Source organism: Polypterus senegalus, chromosome 2, assembly GCF_016835505.1.
Source record: "Polypterus senegalus isolate Bchr_013 chromosome 2, ASM1683550v1, whole genome shotgun sequence".
Taxonomy (NCBI): Eukaryota; Metazoa; Chordata; class Cladistia; order Polypteriformes; family Polypteridae; genus Polypterus; species Polypterus senegalus.
Window position 1 is genome coordinate 272860047 of NC_053155.1, and position 14863 is coordinate 272874909.

Here is a 14863-nt window from a genome sequence, read left to right on the forward strand (position 1 = left end):
ATGACGACAACTAGCCAATGATGACAACTAGCCAAAGTCTGGCTTGGTAGATGACACCAAGCACAGCCCATTGATCGGTTCACTCTGACTGAGTGACAATGACCGTCCCATTACACTGACTGATTGAATGAACAAGTAGGCCCCCTACTGATCTGAAGAACCATTGCATGTTTGTTCATGAACTAAAGACATGTGATTCACAGTTATCCTGTTTGTATTGTTTGATGGTTAAAGTTGTTACACTGTTATTATACTATTCTAGATTTTAAACTAGAATACAGCTTATTGTTGTTTTCAAAGGTTCAGACTATTGAATCACTAAAAAGAATCATTTTGCACATCACTATGTATTACTGAAGGATATGTGAGACTTACCAAGGTTGTTTTTAGGTTGGTCTACTCATAACAATAACATACTGTTCACAAAGATACACACATACACAAACACATACGGTATATCCTGTTCACACAACTATATATGTATGTATGATGCCTAACTACCAGTCACTCTGTAGTATTCCACATAAGATCTTATTCACCAGAATAAGTAACAGTGATGCCTCATGCCTGTTACCCCTTGTGAACTCCACAAAGGTACTCACTATCACCAGCATTAACAAACATATAGGTGTCCACCTATATATAACACCCTTTGGCTATATACCACTTACCAACCAACAGGGTGTTACTTGTACTACTCTTGCTCTTGCTCTTTCTATTGAGGTGAGATCTCTCAGTCTTGATAATCAATGCAGGATGAGTAAATGACAATCTCCCATGCACACGGTTCCTTAATATTTACTTTTTTATTTTCATCACTGAAAATATAAAGAAAACATATGGAAATGTAAAAGCAATGAGGTGTTTATTAAAGTGTAATAATACTGATAGAAAAAAGTTTAACAGAAAGTAAAATAGATGGCAAAATCTGGATATACTGTACACGTAGTTTTACTTAAGGTTACTGAAAATGAGTAGTGTCAAGGGTGGATGTTGTACTGGGAAGCTTTTTAATTTACTAATGTGTCCATAAATTACGTTCTTTGACGTTCATATGAAATAGTCTCTTTCTGACATGTCTCAGCCTCTGATATCACTTACCAAATCATTACTTTTTTCTGTCCTTCAGGCAGGCCATTATTTTTGTTAAAATCACACATGGAACTCCAGAACATGTCATTACACACATTTGATTGGCTAGCTGCCCTTGTGAGGGATGACTCTGCTTTGATCTGTGCATTTCTTTGCTTTTTTTCTGTTTCTTTTTACCAATATACAGTATACAGTATTGTGATGTGGTGGTCACAGACTTGCACAAGAGAGAAAGAGTCCAGGTTTCTGAGAAAATCAGCTTTATTGTTGTGAAGACAAGGACAGTCGAAAGCATTTTTATTCAAACAGGAGCTGTCATTTTCATCACTCAAGGACACAGCAAGCAAGCAGTGATGCCAACAGTCTTCCTGGTTTAGTACCCGTTCTTCAGATTATAAAAGCAGATAGCCTTCATCAAACAGGCTGAGAGGCTGCTAGTCAGCATGTGGAGCAAGAACATTTCTGAGGAAAGATGACAGAAAGTGAGCACATGATCAGTTCAGCAGCCAGTTTTAAAGGTTCCCTACCATCGAGCAACAGACATGTTATGCAGTGAGCTTGCAAGCTTGCACGTGAAGCGACAGTGGATAAGCAATTCTTGCCTGTTTTAACAGAGTGTTGTAAATCACCCGATACAAGAACCTTTTCTTAACTGAAAAGTGTGGAGTTTTGAAACTAGGGCCTTCCCGCTCTTCATAGTAACAGTTGTGCTTGTTCAAATGCAAAATCTAAGCCACTGTCGGCTCATTGCAAGTGATCAAACACCATTTGTGTGTCAGCCAATGCTTCCCCAGAGCCCAATACAGCAGCTGCCTCTTCCCTAGCCGATGTTTCCCCAGAGACTGAAGCAGCAAACCCATCTGAGGAGGCTGAAGGTGCAAGCACCTATTGTGAAGAATCATCCAATTATCCCAGAAACTCACCTCAATTTGGGCTCAATTTCATAGCCTCTGAATCTTTTGGTGACATTATTTACTGTAGATGATGAGATATTCAAAGTCTTTGCGATTTTATGTTGAGGAACATTATTCTGAAATTGTTCCACAATTTGTAGACATTTTTACTTCTGAGAGACTCTGCCTCTCTAAGTTGCTTTTTTTATACCCAATCATGTTACTGACCTGCTGCCAATTAACCGATATTCCTCCAGCTGTTTCTATTTAGTACCAGTTACCTTTCCAGCCTCTTGTTGCTCCCATCCCAACTTTTTTGAGATGTGTTGCTGCCATCATATTCAAAATGAGCTAGTATTTTTAAAATATTTTTTATATTGGGGCCCTACCAATCTGCGGATTAAATCCAACAGAGTTTTGACAGTGCTACAAATTATTTAATCAAAGAGGTCATCGCTAATCTCAGACAACACAGCGTTAATAGCGAGCTTTTCTATAATGTGCTCAAAGGTATCTCCATGGAACCAGATTTGGATAAGGTCTACTAAGTCCTGCACCTGTCCCCAGATATGATAATCAATATTGATTTGCCACAGCCAGAACTTGTGCCCTCTGGCCAAGAAGCTCATACCAGTACGAAGAAGAACTTGCTGCTTCAGGAAATCATAATTATCAAGTCTCTCAAGAAGGAGGTTTTGCACAACTTGCAGAGCATTTCTGGTCAAAAAGGGGATCAGGATGGCAGCCGTCTCACCTGTCCCAGCCCATCAATGTGGTCATGTGTTCAAAGCAAAATAGGAAACACTCAGGGTCGTGCGAAGGAGCCATCTTCTCAAGTACATCCCTGGGATGGCTAGAGACCAGAGCCCCTGAAAGCGCCTCATGCTGAGGCTGTTGGGGATCTATCTGTGCAAGACCCCATTCCTGGTACTGCTTGTTATGTGGGGGTCACAGAATTGAACGAGAGAGAAGGAGGAGTGCAGGTTTCCAAGAGAATCAGCTTTACTCTTGTGAAGACAGGAACAGTCTCAAGCATTTTTATTCAAATGGGAGTTGTCATTTTCATCATTCAAACACACAGCAAGCAAGCAGTGATGCTGACAGTCTTCCTCATTTACCTTCCTTTTTCAGTTTAAAAGAACAGATAGCTTCCTTCATTAAACAGGTTCAGAGGCTGCTAGTCAGCGGCTGGAGCAGGCTCATTATGGAGGAGAGATGACACAAACTGAACACAAGGCCAGGTCAGCGGCCAGTTTTAAATTGTTCACACATCAATCACTGGGTGACACACATTACGTGGTGTAGCAGATTGCTGGGGTTATTACCTGGCCGGGATGCCTGGAGGGACCGGAAAGGGACAGTAATAGCTTCCAGGTCATAAGGGGGCAACCGCCCTGGCCAAAGAGAGGACCACGGGAAAGGGACAAAGAGATTTTAACCCATAAGGACCAGTGGCCAGCGCACCGCCAGGGGGCGCCTCAAGCCTCATAGGACCTGGAGAACCGTCACTTCCGCCACACCAGGCAAGATGGCAGATGAACCTGCCAGGGACGCCCGGACTGCTTCCGGGGCAAAGGGCAGCACACCAGGAAGTGCTGCTGGAAGATCGTCATCAGTCACCTGGAGCACATCCGGGCGGGAATAAAAGGCGCCGCCTCGTTACAGTCTGGGAGCCAGAGTTGGGAGTGATAGTAGGATGAAGCTCCCAGGAGGAGAATAGAGGTGGCAAAGGACTGAGAGAAGGAGAAGTTTCATTGCGGGGATTATTTGCTTTATGCATTGTGTAGTGTTTGGGACTGGATCCTGTGATTATTTGTGGAGAAATAAACATGTGCTTTTATAAAGATGTGGTTTCCGACCGGTGGTGTCAGGGCAAATATCACAATGGCACCCAACATGGGGCCTTCCGCTTGTTACAAACCGGGGGACCCTACAAATAAAATTTTTGTGAGCTGCCTGGGGATCTCAGTCGGCAACGCACGTGCACTGCAGGGAAGCGGTCCGCACACGCACTGCGGACATTCCACGAATCACCCTAAAGCAGTCGGAGATTCTCCAGAGGGCCGTCTTCCACCCGAGGGGGGCGTGGAATGCCAGCCATGGCAAGAGACAGACGGATGCTCCAATGTTCGTTGCTGCCGGAAAAGCAGCAGTAGGCACAACAGTTAACGAGGAACCTACCTGGCACCACATCACTGGCAGAGGTGTACCAAACCTGACTGTGAAGCCGGGACGGCCTCGCTTGAGGAAAGAAAGGATCCGCCACGTCTGCAGAGGCCGAGGCAGAAAGATGGCAGCGAATCTCACAGTTCCCTCAGTGGGAGAAGCAAGATGGCCGGGGACTGGAAGTTCCTCCTTGTGACAGGAAAGGAATTAGACAGTGTGTGTCGTGTTCCTGTCGGTGATTGGTTGACGACGGGACTGGCGAACGTCCATCTTGAGCAAGAAAAGGGACCGGTAAATCCCGGAAGAAAGCTCCAACATGTACAGCCGGTGAAAAGGACCAATTTAAAGGTAAGTCCTTCACTGGCTGTTGATGATTATTTTCTACCTGCAGATCAGGATGTTTCGGAGAAGATGCTTCGATTAATACAGAGGATCAAGCAGGTAGAACACGACCTCCGAGTCCGTATGGGCGAGTTGATGGAGAAGGCGGTCGCGCCACGTCAGATGGGACGTCACAGGGCAGAAGGGCGTGATGCTGGAATTTTTGGTCGGGGGTCTGTGGCGGTAGAGGTGAGTAAAACTGATACCGTAAAGGAAGAGGGAGGCGCAAACGAATCCATTCCAGGATTGAGTGGTTCTGGGGACTTAGTAGCTGCATGTCCGACAGCGGAAACAAAGCGAGGTGCTGATCGCTTGGAAGGGGTGGAGCCAAGACGCCAGCTGACAAGTGCCGTGGGTCTTAGTGCTCAACCGCCAGAGCCAGCATCAGTCTTGCATCTTTCTACAAGAGCGCAGATGGCAAGGGGTCTTTTCCTTTTCAGTAAAAAGACCCAAGCCATCAGAAGACCCCAGAGAAATAGGATGAATCATTGGAGGAAAGCTGGTTCATCCAACAAAGGGAGACGTGAGCCCGTGAGCTCACGTAAAGTGACGAGACGTCCACTGCGAGTGCAGAGGGAAGCCCCGAAGTCAGCGGAGGTGTTTCAAAAAAGGGCGGTCCCTGTAATCAACCCAAAGTGGGGGCAAGAGAAGCACGAAGCGGGTGCCGAGGTTTAAGCGACCAGGGTGCTGGTCAAATTGGGGAGCGTTGGCCCTACTCTAATGGGAGAAAAGCCAGACAGTGAAGTCAGGGCAATGTCTCCGTCCCTGTGTCTCTTTTCTTTTTTATAGGACCAGGACCTGGGAGACGACAAATTACGCCCGCTTCGGACAAAGTATACCCTCGTGGGACAGGCTGCTGCGACCGACAAGTCTTCGCTGGCAGAGGAGCAGTGTGGCAGATTGCCAGGGTTATTACCTGGCCGGGATGCCTGGAGGGACCAGAAATGGACAGTAATAGCTTCCGGGTCACAAGGGGGCAACCGCCCTAGCCAAAGAGAGGACCATGGGAAAGGGACAAAGAGATTTTAACCTGTAAGGACCCATTGGCCACCACCAGGGCACTTCCGCCACACCAGGCAAGATGGTGGATGAACCTGCCAGGGATGCCCAGAGTGCTTCCGTGGCAAAGGGCAGCACTTCCGCCACACCAGGAAGTGCTGCCGGAAGATCATCACCAGCAACCTAGAGCACATCTGGGCAGGAATAAAAGGCGCCGCCTCCTTACAGTCTGGGAGCCAGAGTTAGGAGTGGGAGTAGAACGAAGCTCCCAGGAGAAAAATAGAGGTGGCGAAGGACTGAGAGAAAGAGAAGGTTCATTGTAGGGATTATTTGCTTTATTCATTGCGTAGTGTTTGGGACTAGATCATGTGTTAGTTTGTGGAGAAATAAACTTGTGCTTTTATAAAGATGTGGTTTCCGACTGGTGGTGTCCGTGCAAATATCACAGTGGTAACCCTTGCAGTTCAAGTGGTAGTGGACAACCAATTTCTGGCTGTTTTAACAGAGTATCATCTCACAGTGGAGTTGGGGTGTTGTCGAGCTCCATTGGGTGGTGACAGGATCACAATATACAGTATATCTTGCTGATTACATTTTAAAACTGTATGTACTCTGCTATTCTTAAGGCTAGCCCAGTTATTTTTTTTTGATAATTAAAATCCACATGACTATAATATCCCATTCTAAACCTGTCCCTTTGATACTACTAAAAATATATACATTGAAACTACTGTCTGCACCAGAGGGTCAATAACATACTCCTAAATTAAGGCCTCAATTCTGAATGCTTTCTAATCAAATCTAAATAACCACACTAAGAGGTGGCTCAACAACCTACTGAAGATATGCAATTTAATTCTGTTTTAGGTAAACGTCAGCTACCCCATTTCTGTTTTACCCATCCTTCCTGAAAATGTATAACTATCTGCATTATACTCATCCCTGTCTCTGTTATTTAGTCAGGTTTCTGTTATTGTTATGTGTATTTGCATATCACAAATATCTAGTTTGCACTACAAGCCCCTTGTTACATTTCATCTCTCCCTGATCCTTATTCTCTTTTCAGCAAAAAAGGTAATGGATTCATTGACAAGAGTCGCTCAGCTCTTTTAGCTCCTGCTGGTATTGGTTCTAAACAGAGTCACTTATTTTTAGCTTGCTGTGCTGCACATCTGCCTCCAGACTGTTCATTTTGAAGGCCATGCTAAGTTAACTGGATCAACACTGTTTCAGCAGTTACTGTACTGTAACACACACAATGACAGAACAGTCTTTTAAGAAGCACTAATATTGTCATGAAACCACACATAAAAATGCAGCTATGTGACAGTGAATTGTTATATAATTGTCACTCTCTGATTGTAAACCTTATTCAGTGATTGTATTAACACTAGAATTACCAGAGCCTACGAAAAAACTCGTAATTCCGTCCCACCTTAAACTGCTTCTTAAATCCCTTCACACCTCTCCGCCAGCGCCCTTTGTCTTCTAAATGTTTTGATAAAGAGAAGCTAGGAGCAGCCGGCTATTCCATCCCCCCACCAATTTAGAACGTGCACAAACTTCTCTCAGCTCATGCCTTGATTGAGTATCTGGGAGTGAAGTGGAGTTTTAGAGTGGAAATAATAGATCGTTGTTTGGAACACACGCATTTCATGTCTGTTCCGTTTCTACAGTAATCTGTGTCAACACATTGTTAAAACAGAAACGTTTTTTATATTCTAGTAGTAGATGACAAAATGTAGGCATAAACTATATAATGTATGAAGCCTGAAGTCCAAATAGCAAAGAAACATTTTCACAAGAATAACACAATTGCGCTTTTATTCAAAAACTGCAGAAACAAAAAGCCGCCTTAACATGCGACATTGACATCAGTTTATTGAAACTTGCCTCCGTGGAACAATAGACTCAGCCCCCGCTTAGGAATCGAGAGGTCACGAGTTCGATCCTGTGCCTCTCCGTTTTGAGAAGTAAACTGCTCTTAGTCTTACTGTTTTAGAATAAAAGTATACATTTGATTTCAGTCTGTAACAGCCGGTGCAATTTATGATCCTCGTAAAGGTTAGCTTTTTTTTTAAATTCACTTTTCATTCTCTGCGGTGGGTTGGCACCCTGCCCAGGATTGGTTCCTGCCTTGTGCCCTGTGTTGGCTGGGATTGGCTCCAGCAGACCCCCGTGACCCTACTCGGATTCAGCGGGTTAGAAAATGGATGGATGGATGGACTTTTCATTCCCTCAGTCGCGTTCAGAATCAATCCATACAACCCCATCTGACGCGGCTGTTTTCACTACAGACGCGCTATAGCTCTGCAGTGTACCACGATGCATACTAACGCCAAGTGCACTTTTATTCAAAACCACCTGTATAACCGAAGAAAAAAGAAAGCAAGTTACAGTCGGCGATTGATACGACATCTTGCATGGTGCAATGCTAAAAAGTGCAGATTTTCATTCCGTGCCATATAAAATCATCACATTCAAATATTAACAGTTCCCACACACCCAAGGACCGTCCTTCCTACATTTACGACACGTGTACTTGTTGCCGTGTACACACCTTTCTGTGCTATGGTTTCTATTACACTGAATGAGCACCTGACACTGTACTTTCTTCCCTGGCTGAAGGTCCCGCATCAGAGAATTTCCAGTTCCTGCATTCATACCCGATCTGACGCTGTTCGTTTTCAAATAATATTGCATTAGTGCGATTATATTTTCACATGTATTGTCTCTTTCTTTCAGGTGTGTAATAGAAACCACAGCATAGAGAGAAGTGTGTACATTGCTTCTTACAGGAAAAGGCGATGGAAAAAGTGCACTTGAATAAAAGTGCACTTTTGTTATACTTTACACCAATATATGTTCCTGTGTTTGAACGACACGGGCAGATGGGGAGTGTCTGATGATTGCATATAGCCGGTTACTGGTCTTTACCATTCTTTCCTCTGGATTGCCTGGGGGTTTGGCGTTAGTATGCATCGTGGTACACTGCAGAGCTATAGCGCGTCTGTAGTGAAAACAGCCGCGTCAGATGGGGTTGTATGGATTGATTCTGAACGCGACTGAGAGAATGAAAAGTCCATCCATCCATCCATTTTCTAACCCGCTGAATCCGAGTAGGGTCACGGGGGTCTGCTGGAGCCAATCCCAGCCAACACAGGGCACAAGGCAGGAACCAATCCTGGGCAGGGTGCCAACCCACCGCAGAGAATGAAAAGTGAATTAAAAAAAAAGCTAACCTTTACGAGGATCATAAATTGCACCGGCTGTTACAGACTGAAATCAAATGTATACTTTTATTCTAAAACAGTAAGACTAAGAGCAGTTTACTTCTCAAAACGGAGAGGCACAGGATCGAACTCGTGACCTCTCGATTCCTAAGCGGGGGCTGAGTCTATTGTTCCACGGAGGCAAGTTTCAATAAACTGATGTCAATGTCGCATGTTAAGGCGGCTTTTTGTTTCTGCAGTTTTTGAATAAAAGCGCAATTGTGTTATTCTTGTGAAAATGTTTCTTTGCTATTTGGACTTCAGGCTTCATACATTATATAGTTTATGCCTACATTTTGTCATCTACTACTAGAATATAAAAAACGTTTCTGTTTTAACAATGTGTTGACACAGATTACTGTAGAAACGGAACAGACATGAAATGCGTGTGTTCCAAACAACGATCTATTATTTCCACTCTAAAACTCCACTTCACTCCCAGATACTCAATCAAGGCATGAGCTGAGAGAAGTTTGTGCACGTTCTAAATTGGTGGGGGGATGGAATAGCCGGCTGCTCCTAGCTTCTCTTTATCAAAACATTTAGAAGACAAAGGGCGCTGGCGGAGAGGTGTGAAGGGATTTAAGAAGCAGTTTAAGGTGGGACGGAATTACGAGTTTTTTCGTAGGCTCTGGTAATTCTAGTGTTAAGGAGATCCCACCACCTCACTGAGAAACCAGTACAGGCATGAACAAGACTCAGCATTATGCAGGCCTGCAGTGTTACCAGAATTTAGCTTCACTGTTTTCATTTAAATAATCTTTTCATATTGTGCTTGTGCTCTTTTATCATCCCTCTTCTGTTACTTAGATTAAAAGACTAACTGCTTTTCATTTATTTGGCATTTTGCTGTAGGTTAGAATGGTAAAGGATGTTTAGCTTGTCTGTGTATAAACTTATCATTTTATTACTTGTCAACTTTTTAGATTTGTGTATAAAATTTTACTTATCAATGTATTTTAAGTATAAGTCAAAATAATGCCCTTTTTCAATGTTTGATTAATATTTGGATGTCCAAATATTAGAATGATGTCGTTTGTAGCAGAGGCACAATGTATAAACCTAACATTTTGGCTGTTAAAAACAAATCAAGTGAAAAGCATTTCTAATAGACATGCTGCCATTCTAGGCTTTCTAAAATGAAAACGGGTTAATGGACTGAATATTTTATGCCCTGTCAAATTGTTGTTAAAAGCGAATGTCAGATATCACTGAGTGCGTCTCGCTAAATGTGAAGTGCATTATTACATTTTGCCATTAACATTCTTTGAAGATGCTAAATGATCACAAATAAATTGTTCTGCCCAATTTGGACTTGTGTATTTTGATTTTTGGAAAAATTAATAGGGTTATAAACTGGCACACTGGGTAATGTTTCCTCACAACTGAAGTAATAATATGTTCAGCTTGATCTCAGCAATTTGTCCTGTGGGTTTTCTCAAAGTGCTTTGCCTTACTGCTACTGTACCTGCAGGAATGTTAGATTAAATTGTTTCAGTAAAGTTTTCTTTTTGGTTTGGAAGTCCTCAATATTGAGAAATGTCTCCATTCAGAAGTATAATTTCAAATTTGTAACAGGTGACTTCTGGCTTGTGAGCAAAAGTACCAAAATAAAACCTACAGCAAAATATTTATTCTGTATAAATGTAATGTCACAGGATCTATCTCTCTTGACAGGATCATAGCCCCCCTGGTAGTGTGCTGGGACCCCTGTATTGATAGCATAACAGAAACATATGTAGGCATCAGAAACATCATGGGCCCCTATGCTCCTGGGACCCCCAGCCAGTGCCCATTACACCCATGTGTTAAGACAGCCCTGTAAATTACTCTCTATAAAAAACTTCTGCCTGACCCTTTCAAAGCTGATATAATTCTAGCATGTAGCAATTCTCATAGTGCATTGAGTGACTTTAAAAATAAAGAGCACAGTGAATACCAAGTCAACTTTAAAAAAAATATCCTTACACAGTATATCCCATCTCTGTATCAGTTTTCTTTCAGTACACTGTAGTTATTTCTAGTTATTGAAAGCTTGCTGGTTACTTGGATTTTCCAAGATTAATTCATAAGGTGAACTTCTAAGATTTGTTCATTACTCTTCCCCTCGTAAGAAATTATTTTGCTTTTGGACTGTTTTCTGACTGACATATTTTCTCTTTCATCACATTTGATTAGCATCCCCCAACCCCTAAATTTTTTATTAAATATGTGTCTGATCCCCACTTATCATATATGCTTTCAGTCTGTTCTATTCAACAACTTTGTTGTACTCAAGTCTTTATATTTTTTATTGTAATAATGTTACATATAATTTATCCATCCATTCTTCATTGAACCCTCTTTATCCATTTCAGGGTTGCAGGATGTGCTTTGAGTATTTAGAAATTAATGCAGCCCTAACAGATGGACGTAAAAAGCCATGGGGTCCACACAGCTGGTGTTCTCATTACAGGTCAAATGTGGATGTTGATGACTTATGTCATGTATAGCTCTCAGCTGACCTTTCTACTTGTCCTTGAGCTGAATTCTTTAATTAAGATTTGAATAACTTAAAATATTGAAAAAAGACCTGCAACTTAAGGCTTAATAGGTAACGGTGATGTCTGTTTGATTAAATTTGCAGTTTTGACCATTAGAAAAACCCACTAAGGAGAATCAGCAGTCTGTAGTCTTTATGTAAGAAATGAGTAACACTGATAAAAATACAATTTCTTAGGAAAGAATATGTAAATTTATACTGCTGCGGGTCTGTCAGAAGAAGTAAAGCATAATTAATATCTAAGGTTTACAATAAAAAAAGAGGTGATTGAGAAAGGAATTATTCAGCCACAGGTTACCACTGACAGAGCAAGAGTCCGGAGCACATGTACAAATATCTAACAGGTAAAAAGATTTTACAAATGCTTACAAATGCTACATCATAAACCAGAATTATCTATCTATACTTTACTTACTGTATACTGTATCTGTAGTATTTTATTTCAATAAATGTGGTCCTTACACAGCAAAATTACAACAAGTATACCCATCTAAGACCGCACACTAAAAGAAAATATAAAAGCAAAACTGCAGCCTACAAAGTTACTTCATCTGTTCCTTTCTGGATACTTGAACAATAAACGATGGCACAGGTATGATATCGATAAAACACAATGAAGCTCTAAAATAAAGTCAGTCTTTCATGAAATCACATTCCATTGCCAGGTGGAATGTCTCAATCCAAATGGCAGTGATTCTGACCATACCACTTGGCACAATACAGAGAAAGAGTCAGAGGAAGAGTCAGCAACAGCCAATCAGAAACACTGCCTTCCATGATAGGCTCCTAGAATTATTAATGAAGCCATATGAGGAACCTCACCAGCAAAACTAAAAAGAGTATGAAAGGCTAAAATAATGGGTGGTGGACCCTGATTTGAAAGCTGAGACCATTTTATCTCCCAGTCATTAACTAGTAAATAATTACAGAGTTAGAAAAAATCCACTTCCACATCTTGTGAATGCAGTGTATATTCTGGAATATAGGCAATAATAAGTTCGGTAATATTCACTTGGATTAAGCCATTAATGGTTTTATTTGTCAAAAATAGAACTTTTTTAGCTAAAATGGTAAAAGTCAAGTCCAAAGTTTTTTGTAAAGGTATCTTTAAGACCAGGATATGGTGATCCTTTTTAGGAGTGGGCAAAGGAATGGTCAATAAACAAGCAGAGGGCAGAGCACAGTAGTCTTTCAAAAATTAATATTGTTAGCAAAATATGTAATCAAAATAAAGCCAAACATGTCCATAACAAGTTTCTTTACATAACTACAGTAATAGGGTCATTCCCACAAATAATATAGCACTACCCATGAAAAATACATACAGCAAAAATGATACCCTCAAAACAATAAAAATCTAGTAACTAAAATAAAAAAAGATAGATATTTATATAACAATAAATGACCAAGGAAAATCATAAACACTTTAAAATGTTCTGTAAGCTTAAAATGGTAGTTAATGTATTGACTTAAGAATGAAATTTATATGCATCCTTGTTTTGAATTTACTATTTAGTAGAGCTTTAACATTCCGAAGTGGTTTGCAATAAAGAATTACAGTACTGAATTCAGCTTAATACAAATGAACGATTCTGCCACATTTCTTTGGTAGTAAGAGCAAGTCTTAGATAATCTGAAAATGTGAAAACTAGAGATTACAACAGTGTGGATACTGAAGGACTGTAAAATACATCAGTCATTAGAGATTTAACGATAGTGGTCTACCTTCAATAAGTCCATCTTGGATCTTTTGATTTTAATGAAATTTAAATATTTCTATTCTTTTACTTAGAATTTCACCAAAATGTTAACGTCATTCAATACATTTGTCTGTAAGATGCATAATTAACAGCTTCTTTATACTTCTTTGGAAAGATATGGGTTAGCCTGTTATCTTCTCTGACTGTCACAATAAAATCTTGTATCAAATGGGCTATTTTAACAGACAGCTTTTTATAAAATTCCACTGAAGATCAGCCTGGCCAAGCTCCAGAGAATCTGTTTGGAAATGATGGAAATTTCCAAAAGAACATTCATCACACCACACTTCACCAAGACAGAAGCCTTTTCTTAGTAAAAGACATAGGGAAGTCTGCTTGGAGTAATGTTAAAATAACTAAAGTGTGGTTACATAAAGTGCAGGATGTACTCAAATGCATTTCATGGCTTCACCAGTCATTAGATAGATACATCATTGAACTTTTAAGGTGCTCTGAAGGACAGAGTGCAGAGTAGATTTGAATCTCTGTCATCAAATAAAGAAATGGAGGCCTTTCCTTTTTAAGAATGGTGCAGATTCTCATTATGCACATTTCAAACATTTCATGAAATGGAATGCCCTCCAGAGCAAAATAGGTGAGACCAAAAATGTTGCTAAGCTGAGTCATAAATTTTCTTAGCTCTTAAAATTTTTAAATTTTTTTTCCAGACACTGCTGAATGTTTAGGTAATCAAATAAACAATACTTCTTTATATTTAATTCACTAAGAGATTTCTGTAAAAAACATAATTCATTCTGAATAGAGCCACTATGATGGTCACAATTTTATTTTTGTTTGTTTGTTTGTTTAGGAAGGGATCATTTTGTCATGAAATCTCCTCCAGAGCAAAATAGGTGCCAAAAGAAGTTTCCAAAAGAGGCTAGGAAGCAGGCCAGAATCCTACATGGTCTGCCCAGCAGAGGCTCAACAGATTTCAGCCAGGCTTCCAAGGCACCTGCTGACTTCATCTGGAGCAGGCCCCAAAAATGGGGTATCTAGAAATGTCCAAAGAAATATGACAAAAGGCCCAGAAGGAGAATGATAACCACCTTTGGTTTATATAAACAAGGTCAACATTTTTTTTTTTTTAAATAAATAGTTTATTTTACAAAAAAATAGAAAAGTACCAGGCAAAGTTTCCACAGAGAAATAAGAAGCACAAAAGGAATTGCCACCCAGAGCATGAGGCAGAATAGGAGAAAACAAGGCAAGAAAATAATCAAAAACCCAGTAAGTCCAATAAGCTAAGGCAATACTTACAAAACTTGTATCAACAACAAATGATCCCTACTCATGGGCTCTCTCACAGTAAATAGCCTGATTGATGCCCTAGGAGTGGCGATATCATGTTGACTCCGCCTCCTGTGGGCTCCACCCCCAAAGAACAAGCAACATAAAGCACACTATTACAAAAATCACATATGAAATAAACAGAAATAGTATGGGAATTAATCATTCAAAATGAACCAATACAACAATAAAACATAAAATATACATAACTTCACACTAATATATAACACACATCATTCCAAGAAGGACAGAAGGTGCACTGATGGCACTGTAGCAGAGTAAAAGCTCAGAACCTTTTAATTATGAGAATGGAATTAAAATGGTTATGCAGTGTAAAACCTGAATAAGAGTTAATACAAAGTGTAAGAAAAAAAAGCTATTTCTTGGAACATAATTAGCAACCAAGTGCAACTACTGAGCTTGACATACAGAAAGCTGAGAAAAGCTTGTCTTTCCAACAGTTTAGTG